Here is a 20,929-nt window from a genome sequence, read left to right on the forward strand (position 1 = left end):
TTTACTATCACTATATGAATACAAGTGTAGGATTTACTATTACTATATGAATACAAGTGTAAGATTTACTATCACTATATGAATACAAGTGTAAGATTTACTATCACTATATAAATACAGGTGTAAGATTTACTATCACTATATGAATACAAGTGTAAGATTTACTATCACTATATGAATACAGGTGTAAGATTCACTATCACTATATGAATACAAGTGTAAGATTTACTATCACTATATGAATACAGGTGTAAGATTTACTATCAGTATATGAATACAAGTATAAGATTTACTATCAGTATATGAATACAAGTGCAAGATTCACCATCACTATATGAATACAAGTGTACGATTCACTATCACTATATGAATACAGGTGTAAGATTTACTATCACTATATGAATACAAGTGTAAGATTCACTATCACTATATGAATACAAGAGTAGGATTTACTATCACTATATAAATACAAGTGTAAGATTTACTATCACTATATAAATACAAGTGTAAGATTTACTAACACTATATGAATACAAGTGTAAGATTTACTATCACTATATGAATACAAGTGTAAGATTTACTATCACTATATGAATACAGGTGTAAGATTTACTATCACTATATGAAAACAGGTGTAAGATTTACTATCACTCTATAAATACAGGTGTAAGATTTACTATCACTATATGAATACAAGTGTAAGATTTACTATCACTATATAAATACAGGTGTAAGATTTACTATCACAATATGAATACAAGTGTAAGATTTACTATCACTATATAAATACAGGTGTAAGATTTACTATCACTATATGAATACAAGTTTAAGATTCACTATCCCTCTTTGAATACAAGTGTAAGATTTACTATCACTATATAAATACAGGTGTAAGATTTACTATCACTATATAAATACAAGTGTAGGATTTACTATCACTATATGAATACAAGTGTAAGATTTACTATCACTATATGAATACAAGTGTAAGATTCACTATCCCTATATGAATACAGGTGTAAGATTTACTATCACTATATGAATACAAGTGTAAGATTCACTATCCCTCTTTGAATACAAGTGTAAGATTTACTATCACTATATAAATACAGGTGTAAGATTTACTATCACTATATGAATACAAGTGTAAGATTTGCTATCACTATATGAACACAGGTGTAAGATTCATTATCACTATATGAATACAAGTGTAAGATTTACTATCACTATATAAATACAGGTGTAAGATTTACTATCAGTATATGAATACAAGTATAAGATTTACTATCAGTATATGAATACAAGTGCAAGATTCACCATCACTATATGAATAGAAGTGTACGATTTACTATCACTATATAAATACAAGTGTAAGATTTACTATCACTATATAAATACAAGTGTAAGATTTACTAACACTATATGAATACAAGTGTAAGATTTACTATCACTATATGAATACAAGTGTAAGATTTACTATCACTATATGAATACAAGTGTAAGATTTACTATCACTATATGAATACAAGTGTAAGATTTACTATCACTATATGAATACAAGTGTAGGATTTACTATCACTATATGAATACAAGTGTAAGATTCACTATCACTATATGAATACAAGTGTAAAAAGTGTAGGATTTACTATCACTATATGAATACAAGTGTAAGATTCACTATCACTATATGAATACAAGTGTAGGATTTGCTATCACTATATGAATACAAGTGTAAGATTTACTATCACTATATGAATACAAGTGTAGGATTTACTATCACTATATGAATACAAGTGTAAGATTTACTATCACTATATGAATACAAGTGTAAGATTTACTATCACTATATAAATACAGGTGTAAGATTTACTATCATTATATGAATACTAGTGTAAGATTTACTATCACTATATAAATACAGGTGTAAGATTTACTATCAGTATATGAATACAAGTGTAAGATTTACTATCACTATATAAATACAGGTGTAAGATTTACTATCACTATATAAATACAAGTGTAAGATTTACTATCACTATATAAATACAGGTGTAAGATTTACTATAATTATATGAATACAAGTGTAAGATTCACTATCACTATATGAATACAAGTGTAAGATTTACTATCACTATATAAATACAGGTGTAATATTTACTATCACTATATGAATACAAGTGTAGGATTTGCTATCACTATATGAATACAAGTGTAAGATTTACTATCACTATATGAATACAAGTGTAGGATTTACTATTACTATATGAATACAAGTGTAAGATTTACTATCACTATATGAATACAAGTGTAAGATTTACTATCACTATATGAATACAAGTGTAGGATTTACTATCACTATATGAATACAGGTGTAAGATTTACTATCACTATATGAATACAAGTGTAAGATTTACTATCACTATATGAATCCAAGTGTAGGATTTACTATCACTATATGAATACAAGTGTAAGATTTACTATCACTATATGAATACAAGTGTAAGATTCACTATCACTATATGAATACAGGTGTAAGATTTACTATCACTATATGAATACAAGTGTAAGATTTACTATCACTATATGAATACAAGTGTAAGATTTACTATCACTATATGAATACAAGTGTAGGATTTACTATCACTATATGAATACAAGTGTAAGATTTACTATCACTATATGAATACAGGTGTAAGATTTACTATCACTATATGAATACAAGTGTAAGATTTACTATCACTATATAAATACATGTGTAAGATTTACTATCAGTATATGAATACAAGTGTAAGATTTACTATCACTCTATAAATACAGGTGTAAGATTTACTATCACTATATGAATACAGGTGTAAGATTTACTATCACTATATGAAAACAGGTGTAAGATTTACTATCACTATATGAATACAAGTGTAAGATTTACTATCACTATATGAATACAAGTGTAAGATTTACTATCACTCTATAAATACAGGTGTAAGATTTACAATCACTATATGAATACAAGTGTAAGATTCACTATCACTATATGAATACAAGTGTAAGATTTACTATCACTATATAAATACATGTGTAAGATTTACTATCAGTATATGAATACAAGTGTAAGATTTACTATCACTATATGAATACAAGTGTAAGATTTACTATCACTATATGAATACAAGTGTAAGATTAACTATCACTATATGAATACAAGTGTAAGATTTACTATCACTATATGAATACAAGTGTAAGATTTACTATCACTATATAAATACAAGTGTAAGATTTACTATCACTATATAAATAGAAGTGTAAGATTACTATCACTATATGAAAACAAGAGTAGGATTTACTAGTGTGAAAGTGTGGAATTTACCATTTCTATTCATTGTGAGAGTTGAAAGGTTACCACGAGATATATATTGACTTCGAATATAATATATAAATAATGTTACATTACTCACTGTGATAGTAGTCGAAATTCAATCAGGACAGGACGACGTTTCTGATAGGAACGTGATCAACTACCAAAATAATGAAAATCCTGAAATATCGACAGTGGATTGCATTGGAATATTGAGCACGACACACGTAGTTATATTTGTCATGGGCGCATGCCCTGTAGGCATAAGAGAGGAACACACGCTACAGTTGATTAAATCTGTGATAGGATTATATACAATATGACCCATATGTGTGCTTTTTTAATATTACCTGTATTTGGATAATGTTAATTGTATTTGAGTGCCCTATTTATGACTCCTATGGCTGGCATAGCTAGTCATGTATAACTAGTAAACACGTACTCACATTTTCTCCATGTGTTACCAATGCGTCTTCTATGCGTCGGAGTCCACAGAGGTCATTAGACTATTTATCTATTTTAAGCGATTATGTTTAGACGGATTTGTTGGTGTTATTATTGCTCTAGTTCTACGATTTTGTTTATAACTGTATGGATTGATTGATTGACCGATCGCTTTCTAGGTTTATCATAAACGCTGATTACTGTGTATAGTATATTGAAGTCACTGTACAATATGTCAAAATGTTGGTAACTCAATGTAGTTAAACTTTAATATGAACTACTCTGAGTTATGAAATGTGACGTAGTGAAACCACAAGAATTTTGACTGGGACATTGACACATAAATATTATATGTGTAAGTTATCATCTGCCACACCTGGCATCACTTCACGACACTGTGTTTGTTCTCTGGGCGTTGATTGGGCTTATCAATCCCTGAGACTTTAAAATATTTAAAATTACGAAATACGATTTTTTTCTATTTTATCTCTACTGAGTATTATTGGGTCCAAGCTTTGCGTACTAATTGGTCTTAGTGACATGAATGATATAGCACTAGTCGGGAAATGAACTACAACATTTGCTACCGGAAGAGAGACCCCCTGCTTGGATTCATCGTAACATCTGGTCATTAGTAAGGTGTAATTAAACATACTGGTGCGTGTCAAACTGTGAAGAAGAAATTGTATACTTATATTGTGGTTGCGAGCTAATGCCCACCAGTTATTTGTCTTACGAAAAGGAAACTAATGTAATTTTCAATCGATCAAAAAAGAAAAAAAAATATGCATATTTTCTTACAGGGCAAGAGTGACAGTCCCGAAACAGTGCACAAATATTTTGCTTGGGAAATACTGGCTAAAATGTTGATGGGAGCAATTCTGACCGGGAATGGACAAGAACAACGAGCACATCCATTGCATTTCTTATAACGCACTGGAGGTCGCCACATTACACAATGCGTCACACGTCAACACCCAAGACCCAATCTGATTAAAATCTGATGTAGTGTCCGAGCTTTAATTATTTTGGCTATAAACTTATTTTAATTTTATTTTATATTACTTTTGATATAAATGCCTTTTTTATTTTATTATTTTACTTTGATTTTTTTAAATTCCGCCCTACATGTATCTGAGCTTCTGCCTATGTAGTGAGATTTCAACGAGACCCACTATCGACGATTTTAGTCAACGAATCACAGACCTCCTTCTATAGTGCACCTGATGACGTCACTGGGCAGATTCAGGACGCAAACACACTAAAATAAAATGGCGGATTATAACGACGTTAGCGATGAAAACGATTGGGACAAACACGGTAAGTAAGTAAGTTTATCATTGTCAAATGCAATGAAAGTCATCTTTTATTTTTAGGTTTATATTGTGGCTTGGATTGTGCCAGTTTAGCTCGTTATTTTGCGTATTTATTCCGGGAGTGACGATTTTTTTTTGCCACGGTTCGACCGAAAACCGGTGTCTTTTTCCAGTCGCTTGCCCTGGAGACGGCTGATGTTTTGTTGACGATCGGGCCAAAATCGTCTACGGTTTGAAGCTGCAGCTGTTTACTCATCAAAATGTATCAACATTTTGTACATTATACAATAACTCTTTATTAAAGTAATTGAGCTGATTTGGACTGGAATAAAATATTTTTTATTTGGAACACATCGCAATTGATCAGGAAATATTTGTTGCTCCAATATTCTGCGTCGATGCCGTTGGTCGGTGACCGTTATACAATTTAAAATCAGTTTGCATTGTTTACTATGGCTGTTTACAGTGTTCTGATCATTGCGATTTACTTATTTTTTTCTTCCATTCTAGATAAACTATGCTCAGTGCTTGATTGGAGCGATGACTGAATAAACGAACCTTGGATGGCGAATACTGTATCAGGAAGTGTACACTTTGTTGGAAGTGAAAAAATTGTAAAATGTAGTGGAATCTCTTTTGTGAATAAAAAACATACTAGTAATTTCCTATTAATGGTTTATTCAAGTGGACAAAATATAATGCACATAAAGGTTGTCTGTAGAGTATCGCTAAACTGAAAAGTAAGCAACCGACAGCCTGTATAAGAGAGGGCTGTGATTGGCTGTTACTTGTGCAAGATTTGAACGGGATTTACATAGGCATTACTTCAGATCCTTGTTGGCTTTCGCAATTACCAAAACTTCAAAAAATAAATACTAGATCAAAATAAAAAAAAATAGATTAAAATAAATATACAAAACAAAAACAAAACTAGAATCTTATTTTAATCAGATTGAACAAGACCGCGCCGAACGACGCCAAACCACAACTCTCAATACTACACCTCATCACTGCACACGACACGACACCCAACAATGTATGACGGATCGTTCTTTACAACAGCTCAGCGATTATAATGGCATGTATAATGAATGAATTAGTTTGTGAATTTAATCAACTACGCATTAAATGTTAAGTTATCTATCGTAAAATGAGTATTTTTCCAGTTTTCTTAGATAAACAAATCGTTCCAATGCTGACAGCAGGGAAACAAAATCTACTCGGCATTACAGTAATTGATAATGCATTCCTGGTCGTTTACTGAATTCCAACGGAGTTTGAATTTGTTATCAAGTCCTTTTCTCATTAAAACCCCAATTAATAGTCTAGCTTAGTTGAACAGTATTTAATAATCAGTATTATACAAAATAAATAATAATGATTTTGTTTTTGAGGGGGGCGGCAACTATTAAGATTAATTATAATGTGTTTCTTTCAATGAGTTGAAAAAACCCACATCTTGTACTTTTATGGGAGAACCACGTTGTCGCCGCAGTAGAAACGCTGTTCTCTGTTTAATAAGGGCATTCTATGATTGTCCTTATCCGTGAGTGTTCTTATTATTGGATATTCCGTATGATGCTTATTAAAATCATCTGGTGCAACGTATTTTTAGATTAGAAATTCATATTGTATTTGTCAGCTAATTGGACATGGTTCACTGGTAGTAGGAACTGGATTTAAGTCAAGATCAACACGAGATTACAAAATAGTTATTATGGAGCCCTCTTCAAACATTTTAACACTACAGGTGACGTCTTTGCGGTGATATTCCCCATGGCGACAGAAAGGCAATACGATGTATGAGATGAAACCTTGCTCCGTTGTTTCTAATATACAGATGATAATTCAACAGGTTTACAGAGGAGTACATTATATTTGTACACATAATTGCACACTTTCCCTAAGTCTAGAGATATTCACTATACTAGTAATTGCCATTATTTGTTTAATCTAGTATAGGCCTTCAATACAAGCCACGTGAAATAATTAACCAATAACATTATCTGCAACTATGCATATTATTTGCACGTCACTGAATCGACGAAGGCACATTTCTTTTTATAATATGTGATTATTCAAGTCACAATTTAAAATCACATCTTTAAATAATCAGTGCACATTTGTAACAAAATAATCTTTGCATTTTACGAAAGGGGATTATTTTTCTCCACGACTTATATGAACTTTTTGTGATTTTCCTAATCCTGGTTCTTTATAGAGAAGTAGTGGTGTATTCAAATATACCGACCTCGCCCCTTTTACAATACACATGTACGTCATTTAGATAAGCCATGCAAAACAGTTGTAGCACCTGGCGCGTACTCTCTCTTTCATATGGACAGATTTTTTTGTATCACGACAATAATACGATTAGAATGTTGACAATAAAACACAAGTAATCCGCCTAAGCACAACCCGACATATTTGATCATCTGTGTAGCAGCTTTGCGTATTTTACAAGACTCGTACCTGTCAAACGAACTCAAATCACCGAACGATATCAGATGCGATCGGCGTATGTCTAAAGAAAAGGCATTGTAAGTACGCTTCTTGAGTTGGTGGTCAGTTAACTATTACTGTTCTAGAAATAATAAAATTAGTACCAAACTATGCCAGGTGCTGATTATGTTAATTCTATGCAGGCCAGGCTGTAATCCTAACAATACTTGCAATGCGATTGTATATCTTTCACAAATGGTTAGACAAGCTGTTATAAAAACAATCTAATCCCATAGTTGCAACCTACAGTACCTGATGTTATACATTGTATACTTGTTGATTGTTTGTTCAATAAAAAACACTTCTTTTCAATCAACAGTTTCTGGTAAATGACGTGATCTGACCGCAAACATCGTGCACGCACATTATCACTTGTCATATCGAGTGTGGGACCAAAGCTGTATAAAACTAGTGAAATTGGCGTTTCTATCTCTGAACATTCGGTAACCATTTGAATAACTCATTAAGGTGTGTTTTTATGTATGTATGTTTCAACACTTTCGCGATGGCATACGGTTCCATATTTTCTTAATTCTCAAAGCAACCTTATTATAAAATATGCCTTGCTTTTGTTATTTTATTAATTACTTAAGATAACACAAACAACATTGTGAGTTGAATTTTTAGAATAGCCATCCGATTTTGAATTGACACACATGGACATGTACAACAACTATGCTACTGAACAATAACGTGTACAATACTACCACTAGTACCGCCAGCGCAATTTTCAACCTTTTGATCTTTAACCCTTCGAGTGTTTAAGTCAACCTTTCACAAAATACATCTTCAAAAGTTTTGTCCAAGACCTGTGGTTAAAGGGCGGAGGTCTTCACGCCGCGACGAACACAACGCGGGTAAAATACAGTGTTTACACGCGCTGCGCGACGACCACGGCCCTTTAAATATGGTATTTTGGTTTAGTATCAGTAGGATAAGCTAATCTGTCTCACGATAGGCTGATTTTATTTGACTATTACCATCATGATGGTTTTACACAATATTTCTTGAAATAGTATTAGGAATTATATTAATTCGAATATTTCTGGCAGTTTCAGATATCGGCGAAAACGCGTTTGTGATACAAAGAATCCTATAGTTAGACTACGTCATTTCAAATTCTCCCAACTACAACTTTCTGCGCAGAGAAATTTGCTTCACCCATGTCTCGTAAAGATTTGTCTTGGATTGTGAAACGAGCACGGTTTAAATTTACTTCAAAATTAGAAAATATGTTTACCAGTGCATCTCCCAACCCAAATAGAGTGACCCCCCCAAAATAACTATATTTCGCAATAGAGTAAACTAACGATTATCGGCGTTCATGAGCGGCGACCATTTATGCAAATGAGGTGGGACGTTGTAGGATGTCTCGAATACGTAAATAACGATTACTGCGTTAGTTATTAGCCTTTAGAAGCCGCGAAACGGATACATGGATTAAAACAGAGTATAACATTCAAAGAACAAAGGCTTGAAACAACTGACTACACCCGTTTAATACATCATATATATTCAAGGTTGACCATGAAATATACGAGCTGCTCTGACATTGTTAGGATTTTATTTTAAGGATGCAATATGGACAAATATATATATTCCTTTACTGGCGTTGTTTGATGTGGCATATTGAGGACCAGCACGGAATATGATTTATCGTAAACTAACACTATTGCTTTTGTAGTAGTAGTATGATGAAAAAAACACACAGTAAAACGCACGTGCAGTAATTGCTAGTACCAAAACAACCAACGCACATGCGTATTAGATATTATAATATCTTCATCGAACATCATGATGATAAATCATAATTTATTCATCAATTCAAACAACAGTTACTGTATTAACATTGCACGTTCTCTTGCATATTTTAACAGTTTAGTTAGGCGCTTATTGCGTAAAAGTGCCGTTCTCTGAATAATACGAGGTTTTAAGTGCCGTCTGAAGTCTATTTCTAGACCCAAGAGTTTATAATAAATTTATTAAGACTCGCTGTTAACCACGACCTTCCATCTATTTTAATCTTTCGCAAGATGAGAAAGGTTACCCAACAAAAACCATGTTTTCTTCAAGTCGTTATGTTCAAAAATACATAAAAGATACTGCACTCATAGACCCTCCAGTATGGTGTACTATGATACATATATGAAATCAGTGACATACGACGGCAGTCTGATCATACTCACGATTGCATATCTGGCTGTCTGGAACTCGATGTTTGAAGAAAAAAAGTGTGAACCCATCAATATGTACTTAATGTACTTTTAAAATGTACCGTGACATAATAAGTATGATACTACGTGCAACTGATGTAGTTTGCGGGCGCTGTTTGCCGATCACAGAATCCTTACCACCCAGCTAATCTGCAACGTTTTTTGGAATTGATTTTCAAACTTTTTTGCTATTTAAGTCATGTGATATACAGTTGCGGGGCAGTGTAGATCTAATCGAAAGGGCATAGTGTGTGATGACGGATTTATTTTCCTGTTATGGTTATTATTAATATATCACATATAAGCCAAACAAAATGTCAACGAACATCCAAAGAACTGTGCTAAAAGAGGTTCTGCAGGTAACTGTCATTCAGAAGTAAAATACCTTTTTTAAATTAAAAATTAAAATAAACAAATAACTAAAATATAATAACATGAGAATTATTGATGTGGTATTTATTATAAATTGAAGTGAATTAATCCGATGATATGTACACATGTGGCAGTGTCGTATTTCAGTATGAGTCACTGATGTAATGTACTTTTAATATCGTGTTCACATTTTTTTATATTCTACGGAAATCAAATTTCGTGTTGATTCGACGACTAGCGAATGTGAACAAATATTGTTACTGTTTCCTATATATCTTACTGCTACGAAACCCGATCATAGTTTCTTTAATGCTGTTTAAATATTTTAACTGTAAATTGCGAGTGTTATATATTTATTACATAACACACTTCTGCTCGTTTGTGGTATTTGCTCAAATTCACTTAGAATTTTTAAAAATTTCAACTGATTTTATTTTGAACGACTGAACCATAATTCTGAAGATGAACACATGAGCCTGTCAAAATGAGCTTTCATCACACTTATCGTTAACTGGGGGAATTTAAACCCGGAAGTTCCAGACAACTCAGGTTTTGGTAGCGCATAAAATGATAACAATTTCGACAGTATGCGACGTCATTTTTTTATCTGTTCTGTATTACGTCATACAGTGTAGATACGCACGTTCTGCACGTAATAAGATGAGATATTATGGAAAATGTTGTGTAATAACCTATTTAAATTTAGAAAGTATTTAGTCACCAGGCAATAAGTACTGAGAAATAATTTTTAAACTCATAGTTGCTGTCGACATAGGAAGTAAAGTAAGCAAATAACACCGAATAAACGGCAAGGTAAAGACTATGTCTAATTATAGTAAATACGTACTGCGTGCGTGACTCGAACCGGCGCTCGCGTACGGCACCTAATCGCCTAGCTTCACGCCACTACACGTCTTCCCCTCGGCCACCGGGCATCCCCAAAAAAGGATGCTTAATAACCGAGCTTATTACGTGCAGAGAACATGAAACCCGTCCACGCGATACGCGCCACACAGCATGGCCAGAATGCGGCAAAGGCCTTCAGATCTGGCTGTAGTAGGATGGTGAAAGTAACGGTACAGCATTTTAACAGTGAATAAGTACTGAGAAATAATTTTTAAACTCATAGTTGCTGTCGACATAGGAAGTAAAGTAAGCAAATAACACCGAATAAACGGCAAGGTAAAGACTATGTCTAATTATAGTAAATACGTACTGCGTGCGTGACTCGAACCGGCGCTCGCGTACGGCACCTAATCGCCTAGCTTCACGCCACTACACGTCTTCCCCTCGGCCACCGGGCATCCCCAAAAAAGGATGCTTAATAACCGAGCTTATTACGTGCAGAGAACATGAAACCCGTCCACGCGATACGCGCCACACAGCATGGCCAGAATGCGGCAAAGGCCTTCAGATCTGGCTGTAGTAGGATGGTGAAAGTAACGGTACAGCATTTTAACAGTGAATAAGTACTGAGAAATAATTTTTAAACTCATAGTTGCTGTCGACATAGGAAGTAAAGTAAGCAAATAACACCGAATAAACGGCAAGGTAAAGACTATGTCTAATTATAGTAAATACGTACTGCGTGCGTGACTCGAACCGGCGCTCGCGTACGGCACCTAATCGCCTAGCTTCACGCCACTACACGTCTTCCCCTCGGCCACCGGGCATCCCCAAAAAAGGATGCTTAATAACCGAGCTTATTACGTGCAGAGAACATGAAACCCGTCCACGCGATACGCGCCACACAGCATGGCCAGAATGCGGCAAAGGCCTTCAGATCTGGCTGTAGTAGGATGGTGAAAGTAACGGTACAGCATTTTAACAGTGAATAAGTACTGAGAAATAATTTTTAAACTCATAGTTGCTGTCGACATAGGAAGTAAAGTAAGCAAATAACACCGAATAAACGGCAAGGTAAAGACTATGTCTAATTATAGTAAATACGTACTGCGTGCGTGACTCGAACCGGCGCTCGCGTACGGCACCTAATCGCCTAGCTTCACGCCACTACACGTCTTCCCCTCGGCCACCGGGCATCCCCAAAAAAGGATGCTTAATAACCGAGCTTATTACGTGCAGAGAACATGAAACCCGTCCACGCGATACGCGCCACACAGCATGGCCAGAATGCGGCAAAGGCCTTCAGATCTGGCTGTAGTAGGATGGTGAAAGTAACGGTACAGCATTTTAACAGTGAATAAGTACTGAGAAATAATTTTTAAACTCATAGTTGCTGTCGACATAGGAAGTAAAGTAAGCAAATAACACCGAATAAACGGCAAGGTAAAGACTATGTCTAATTATAGTAAATACGTACTGCGTGCGTGACTCGAACCGGCGCTCGCGTACGGCACCTAATCGCCTAGCTTCACGCCACTACACGTCTTCCCCTCGGCCACCGGGCATCCCCAAAAAAGGATGCTTAATAACCGAGCTTATTACGTGCAGAGAACATGAAACCCGTCCACCGGGTTCACCGGTAGCGCCGGTTCGAGTCACGCACGCAGTACGTATTTACTATAATTAGACATAGTCTTTACCTTGCCGTTTATTCGGTGTTATTTGCTTACTTTACTTCCTATGTCGACAGCAACTATGAGTTTAAAAATTATTTCTCAGTACTTATTCACTGTTAAAATGCTGTACCGTTACTTTCACCATCCTACTACAGCCAGATCTGAAGGCCTTTGCCGCATTCTGGCCATGCTGTGTGGCGCGTATCGCGTGGACGGGTTTCATGTTCTCTGCACGTAATAAGCTCGGTTATTAAGCATCCTTTTTTGGGGATGCCCGGTGGCCGAGGGGAAGACGTGTAGTGGCGTGAAGCTAGGCGATTAGGTGCCGTACGCGAGCGCCGGTTCGAGTCACGCACGCAGTACGTATTTACTATAATTAGACATAGTCTTTACCTTGCCGTTTATTCGGTGTTATTTGCTTACTTTACTTCCTATGTCGACAGCAACTATGAGTTTAAAAATTATTTCTCAGTACTTATTCACTGTTAAAATGCTGTACCGTTACTTTCACCATCCTACTACAGCCAGATCTGAAGGCCTTTGCCGCATTCTGGCCATGCTGTGTGGCGCGTATCGCGTGGACGGGTTTCATGTTCTCTGCACGTAATAAGCTCGGTTATTAAGCATCCTTTTTTGGGGATGCCCGGTGGCCGAGGGGAAGACGTGTAGTGGCGTGAAGCTAGGCGATTAGGTGCCGTACGCGAGCGCCGGTTCGAGTCACGCACGCAGTACGTATTTACTATAATTAGACATAGTCTTTACCTTGCCGTTTATTCGGTGTTATTTGCTTACTTTACTTCCTATGTCGACAGCAACTATGAGTTTAAAAATTATTTCTCAGTACTTATTCACTGTTAAAATGCTGTACCGTTACTTTCACCATCCTACTACAGCCAGATCTGAAGGCCTTTGCCGCATTCTGGCCATGCTGTGTGGCGCGTATCGCGTGGACGGGTTTCATGTTCTCTGCACGTAATAAGCTCGGTTATTAAGCATCCTTTTTTGGGGATGCCCGGTGGCCGAGGGGAAGACGTGTAGTGGCGTGAAGCTAGGCGATTAGGTGCCGTACGCGAGCGCCGGTTCGAGTCACGCACGCAGTACGTATTTACTATAATTAGACATAGTCTTTACCTTGCCGTTTATTCGGTGTTATTTGCTTACTTTACTTCCTATGTCGACAGCAACTATGAGTTTAAAAATTATTTCTCAGTACTTATTCACTGTTAAAATGCTGTACCGTTACTTTCACCATCCTACTACAGCCAGATCTGAAGGCCTTTGCCGCATTCTGGCCATGCTGTGTGGCGCGTATCGCGTGGACGGGTTTCATGTTCTCTGCACGTAATAAGCTCGGTTATTAAGCATCCTTTTTTGGGGATGCCCGGTGGCCGAGGGGAAGACGTGTAGTGGCGTGAAGCTAGGCGATTAGGTGCCGTACGCGAGCGCCGGTTCGAGTCACGCACGCAGTACGTATTTACTATAATTAGACATAGTCTTTACCTTGCCGTTTATTCGGTGTTATTTGCTTACTTTAGTCACCAGGCAAATTGTACTGATGCGATTTGACATAATTGATTCCTATTAAGTGCTCACTAGCGTATGGCACGTGTCGGGCGGCACGGAATGAACTGCACGTCTAATAATGTCAAATATGGAGTATTTAACAGCGATAAAATTGACATATATATTTCTTCTAGTTAAATTTCAATCTTTGGGTTCGTTGTGTGCGCCAATGAAAATGGTCATTTAATGTAAGTTTACTAATGTATATTTTATGAGTCGAAAATACGTCTTCATGATTGACAAGACTGTCCACAACAGGAATTTATGATGCGCAAAAATATGTAACAATCGTGGGAATTTGATAAACAATTGATATAAACAATAATAAGTTTAAGAAGTAGCTACATCACAAACATATTTACTAGTGTAATTTCAAATGGAAGAGCGTCGATAAAACATGGTTCAGTTAATGTGGAAGCTAATGGTGTCTCAAACAAGAGCTGTTTGGTCATCGGGACTTGATTCGAATACATGTCATCATTTCTGCTCGTGTGCTATAGCGTTTAATATACAGTGTTTATCTCTTGGGGGGGGGGGGGTTCAAGTGTTATAAATATAACTACATTTACGAATAAGATAAATATATGCAAATATGCAAAATATGCAGAATTTGAACATTTCTTAGAAAGGCAATTGTTATATTTATGTAGACTCTTATAGCTTACTTCATAGAAATAGAAATTTAAAAATTGGCCATGAATAACGTATTTAAACAGTGATCTATTAAATTCCACTGACAAATATAAACATTTATCTATTATCAACTCGATGTGTGAAATAATACAAATAACAAAATACAAAACAAAAACTTGGGAAAAATACAAACTTTGACCATGAAGAAGTTCTATGTTATGATAAAAGGAAGCCATATTTATATCTGAATCCGATTGTGTAACAGAAAGCATCCTCAAGTTAGAAGCAATTGAGTCAATATTTAGTTGACTCATTTTAAATGATGATTGTTGGGCACGAAAAAAATTGTATATTTTAAGCTCAATTTGAGTAGTTGGACTTATATTATTTGAATACATTGATACTCAGCTGACTTTCATCAACTTTAGAACATCGAAGATGAGGTTTTCAGTGTAACACTGTCCATCTTTCCCAAGATGCATTGTAAAATCACAAAAATATTCATTAAAATAGAAAAGAAAATTGTGAAATCAAGTAATGTTCTACAGCAAAACTTGTTTGAGGAAATTTTCATAAGGTCTCTTCTCTTTTGCTATGCAAATTACACAGCTGTAATGTAAAAAAATTGTTCAACTCCTCTACTTAGGTTCATTAGACAAAATGCACACACACACACACAATCATGAAAATAGAAAATAGAAACTAACTGTGAAACAAAACAAAGTGCAACAGGAATCCACCATGTGTGATTGTCGTACCAATTATGGTTGAAATTTGCCTGTGTGCTTTAAAGTACGAGAAGACATGAGGATATAAATGCATTAATCTGGAAGCCCAAGTGACATGCTACACACAAACGAGGAGATAATGACATCTGACCATATACTTGCTCGGTGACACGAATCTATTATCAAACTATCAAATTGTAATTAACCGAACTTATGGGCAACGTGGATGTTGGTGTTGTTTAAAGACTAACAATGTACATAACCTTACACAGCATACTTCACCACCTTGACACAGCGTAGAATTACCAAAATATGGAAGAAAACACCTCAAGATAACGATATATAATGACAACATTCTCGACCACGCTTTGAGTAGATCCTATTATTTATATTAGTTGTGACACGTCCAGAGAGATAACGGGAAAGGATTAAATCATCTCTTGAAATCTCCTACCCTCTCCTACATGGATTCTTGTGACGAGCAAACTCGTCACAACGTGATAAATAAGATGACTTGATGTTCCAACTGTTTGCTAGTTGATGATCGTTTGTTAATGTATCGCCAGGTAGTATAGTTAGTGTTTTTTTTTTAAATTACCGCAAATGCCATCCGTGTTTATGCAGTCTTTGAATAAACCTACAGATTGCGTGCTTTGCGTCGTTTCCTGCTTACTACATTAGCTGCTGCGAACAGTATAACTTTCGAGCCATTACAGAATTAAAGGAGGGTTGCCCAGCGAATGAGCCATGTCTTATTGATTTGTGTATGGATAATGAATAATCATTATTGAAAACCAAGAATGAATGCATATCTATTTAGATTCATCTGTAAGTTGTGTGTGTAATTCTCAAGTGTTCTAATAACAGTCTCGTCTGACCCTGTTCGTTATGAGAAGAATGTGGTCGACATTGGGGAAGTATTATATAAGGAGGCTGGGGATAACGATAAAGAATGACTGAAGCTTGAACTTTATGACCTTCAGATGAGATCGACTTAATGAAAAGATTGTAGTATTGCATTGTATTAGGTAGGTGCTAGACTGTCACTCAAAGCAATGACAGTAATAATTATAGATGCGTATAGATGGACGATGGAAATGTACATGGTCGGTTGAGAATAGGTATGGGGTCGGGTATAATTTACATTCACTTATGTTAATCGGAAGAAGCATGTTGCATCAAGTGTGGTTATTGAATGTAGAAATAACAAACATACTCATACTATATTCTTGTCTCTGGTCAACTCCAAGGGCACAAACCAAATGACTGGCAAATTGCCAACAAAGTATACCGCAATCAACCAAATAGCCAACAAATAATAAGCACAAACATGATCTTTAAGAGAAAGGTATATTGATCTCATGGTATATATGAAGTGATGTATGGTATTGTGAAAAAAGTGAACTCATCATGTTTCATGCATGCGTGCGTTGTTAAAAAACATACGATCTACATTAGACAAGTGACATTGATGCCGTCTGAGATTACCCACAAGCTTATAAATGTTGGAATGTTGAGGCAAGACAATATCTAGAAATCCTTAGATAGGTTTAACCTGTGTTTGATCAAGTCAATTTAAAGGTCCATGCGACTGGTAAGATAAGATTTAATAGTCCGGAATAATGTGGGAAAAGGTTCGACGTATGTGTGTGCGAGAGAGTAAAACGAGGCGATGTTGACTGTTTCAAACCTAAAGAAGAACTGATTTATTTCTCATTAATACAGAGATAATCAACACGTGTTGTTTATACAGTTGAAGTAAACAACTACTACTAATACTAAATATAAATTCAGACATGAAAGGCGGCATTAAAACTATCTACAAACAGGATGTTGCGTAATCCATCTACTAAACCAGCCATGAACAATATGCGGTAAGAGTCTGTTTGATGGCGGCAGCGTTTGAGATAATACAACAACTACCCAGATTTTCCGACAAATAAAGACAATGTTCCACATTTGTACTACAGGCCCCAGAATAGCTTATTGAATGGAAGGTATATAGGCCCAAAAGCGAGAAAGAGAGAGAGTATGAGGCGTGGTGGAAAAAGTAAAACCATTATTTTTGACATACAGTCTAATAGAAAGCGGATCTGTTTTTGAGTTGTAATGTTCATTGTTACTCAGTCTAATCCACCGTGGTCGGCACAGCACAATTGCACGACTATATCATAAATATATAGTATAAATGATCGTATTTGAACTCGATATCGACGAGTTAGAAAATAGATTCGTCATATATACACTGTACAAGTAATCGTATACAAATTTCTGATTTTTCTGATATATAGTAACGCATAAAAGATGTACATTCAAAAAGAGTTCGTCGCCTATACATGTTAAAAAGCTAATTTGAATACGATTCATCGGTTTACAAGTTATATACCCGGTATAATAACGATAGTTTGCTCAAATGGATTGGAATTTGTACACTGTTCTCAAATCTGTTTTCCAATATTAACATTAACACCGATTACAAGGCATTTGACACTTCACGTGTCTCTAGTTTTTGTTGTTATGGAAACGTGAGTGTGTATTAAAACTAGCTTCAGCGGTATCAAAACTTCCAATCGAATAACATCAAGAAATGATTGAGAAATAAGCCAATACACCGTGGATTGCAGTAAGGTTTGCCGGTGTTAGTGCAGACAGCCTGATTTAAATTACAACTCTGAGTAAAATAGAATCATGTCTGTCACACACGAATAACGATATTTGCCAATTGATAATTTTATATTCTGCACCGAAGAATTGTTGCCAAGCATAGTCTAAATTAAATGGATGTGCGCGTGGAATTACCAGCAAGGCCCTCTCACATAGCCTAAGGGATCAGTCACTGATCAGCGGTCCCAGTCAGACTGGCGTCGCGCCATTCAACTTTATTCATCCATTACATAAAGTATTTATTTGTGTACTAGTATATAGTTTTCATAAATCTTGCAGTTTCAATACATCGAAAATGAGAATCGGTTTAACAAAATACCCCAGCAAAAATGTTTAATTTGTCCAGCAGACATGAAATGGTAAAAAAGGTCTTTCCCCAATTAAAATGCGAACACAATAACTGACAGGTTATTTGTTCGAACGTGTGCCCTTAAATTTATATGTAAATAATGATCAGCTTCTGTTGCCAATAAAATTATATATATATATAAACACCGGTAACAAAAGTGGTCGACCTTTAAGTATTCTAAACAAATTTGATGGGATATATTTGTTGGCGTTCATGGCAGTAAGCCAGTCAGTGATTGAAAGGATCCCGAAACGGTTTGTGGGTAACAGGCGTTACAAAATGTTTTTTTTCTTCCTTGGACTTGAATGACGCGCGATGATCATTCGAGATAAATGTTTTATAAATACTTGTGAATGTCCATAATACAAGTTCACACCCTTAAAAATTTCAATGTACAGTTAACCAATTTTTATATAAATAAATACAACATGGAGAACAAAATTGCATTAATATATGAATACATTTCCCGTTCATTAGATATATGTCAGATATTAACATGACACTTTACATATAACACATTCAAAAAAACATTATATATATATTATTAATTGAATATTTTAAATATAAATAATATTGTGTCTTTTATTGTTTATTGAAATGGGCATTAATTGTTGGTAATTATCTATTTTTTTAAATATGTTTGGTTTAGAGGGTCAATTTATAACCATACTAGCAGTACGATACTAAATGCACTTTTGGAGATTTCGAATTTAATAACGTACAGCTAATATCGAGATCGGTAAACAGGACATAGAGATAAGCGTTGTTATCTGGGATCGATATCAAGAATTATAGTTCACAAATGGTTGTTATTTGTCAAACCGAAGTCTGAGGCCTTAGTATATACATGAAAATGTATGACAATGTGAGGGATCCTGTAACCCCGACGATTACACCTATTCAACATTTGACTTGAGAGATAATACTGCCATGCACTATTGGCTATTGTAGTATTATGCATAACTTAGATAATTACATTTTTGCTGCGTTGATTGTATAACAACAGGAAATCAATGGTTTGCTGCGTTGTGCTCAGGTTTATAGTGTCGCCAAATAAATAAACACAATTTAAAAAATAAATAACCTTTTTTTTTAATTATTCGTGGTCTGGGAAAGATCATTATGTACAAGTGAAAGACATTATAGACTATGTACAAGTATCGTACATCTCCAATATAGTGTCTATAACTATAAACATTATTCCCATCATATCATGCAACATCATTTTCCCCCTGCGTATTTAGCGTAGCCATGCCACATTGCTGGCCCATTTATTCGTTCGCAGTTAATTGCCTTACAAATTAAATAGAACAATAACGTCTAATGATAACCCTGCTGACCCGAACAAGCAGGAAAAACAGGAACAACCGCTTTTAATCAAATATTTTTAATCAAATCACATTGTGACATTGGGGGAAATCAGTGACAGGATTTGAAGATTACATTGTCGGCTTTAGGCGTGTCGCATACGACTTGTTTACCACTTCCGTGTGACTGAGAATGTTCTAGAACCGTACTGTGTCTGGGTGGAATTTTTAGAAACTGGTTGAATAGGTAATGGAACAATCTAGAAATTTGTAGTAAGTTCCAGACTCATTATGTATGCTGATGTAATGGTCTATTTATAGACAGTGTGAGTATATATAGGGGAGTTGTTCAGCACTGAGATCAGATCGGAGATCTCGTTGAATTGTATTGGAGTTTAAGTATCTAGTTATTGGAGTAGTGGAGTTTTACCGCGTTATTGTACTTGATGTTTACAGAGTATAATAATACCAGTACCAGTTGAAACCTCATCTGTTGGCTCCGTGTTCGTATTTTATCATCGCCGCCAGGGAAGTCTTCTGTTACTGTTGCCATTTTGGTATTTGAACCATCACACCTGTACTATACCAATTACGGTATTATTACGTTGCGTGTGACAAGGCGTAGATTCTCTCTGACAATGATAAGATTATGATATTATTATTTGGATGTACAACATAAAAGTTTTTACAGGGTATAATATATCAGTCGGAGTAGAATGTATTGACTGTCACGCAAGATCGTAGGTGAAATATGATCCAGCTACAGAATTGATCTATTGGACCAACATATTACCAAAACTAAACTTTTAAGGCATGACAATATCTTGAGCCAATGTCACGTGGTATTAGATCGTCGTATTATAGAACATACATACGATTGGATTGACCGTCCTACCTGAGGGGTGGGGGGTCTTCCATTAAGAATTATATATTAAGTGGGGTCCCATTTTGACGGCTACAACTA

General features: G+C 35.4%; 1 long non-coding RNA gene across 1 annotated transcript; it reads left to right on the forward strand.

The window, feature by feature from the left end:
* The first annotated feature begins 5,031 nt into the window (after positions 1–5,031).
* On the forward strand, positions 5,032–5,773 carry LOC144350265 (uncharacterized). The gene is made up of 2 exons (XR_013420198.1): positions 5,032–5,116; positions 5,623–5,773. It is a non-coding gene; the product is annotated as an uncharacterized LOC144350265 (long non-coding RNA).
* Positions 5,774–20,929: the final 15,156 nt, after the last annotated feature.

Source organism: Saccoglossus kowalevskii, chromosome 10 (assembly GCF_978046115.1).
Source record: "Saccoglossus kowalevskii chromosome 10, keSacKowa6.1, whole genome shotgun sequence".
Lineage (NCBI taxonomy): Eukaryota > Metazoa > Hemichordata > Enteropneusta > Harrimaniidae > Saccoglossus > Saccoglossus kowalevskii.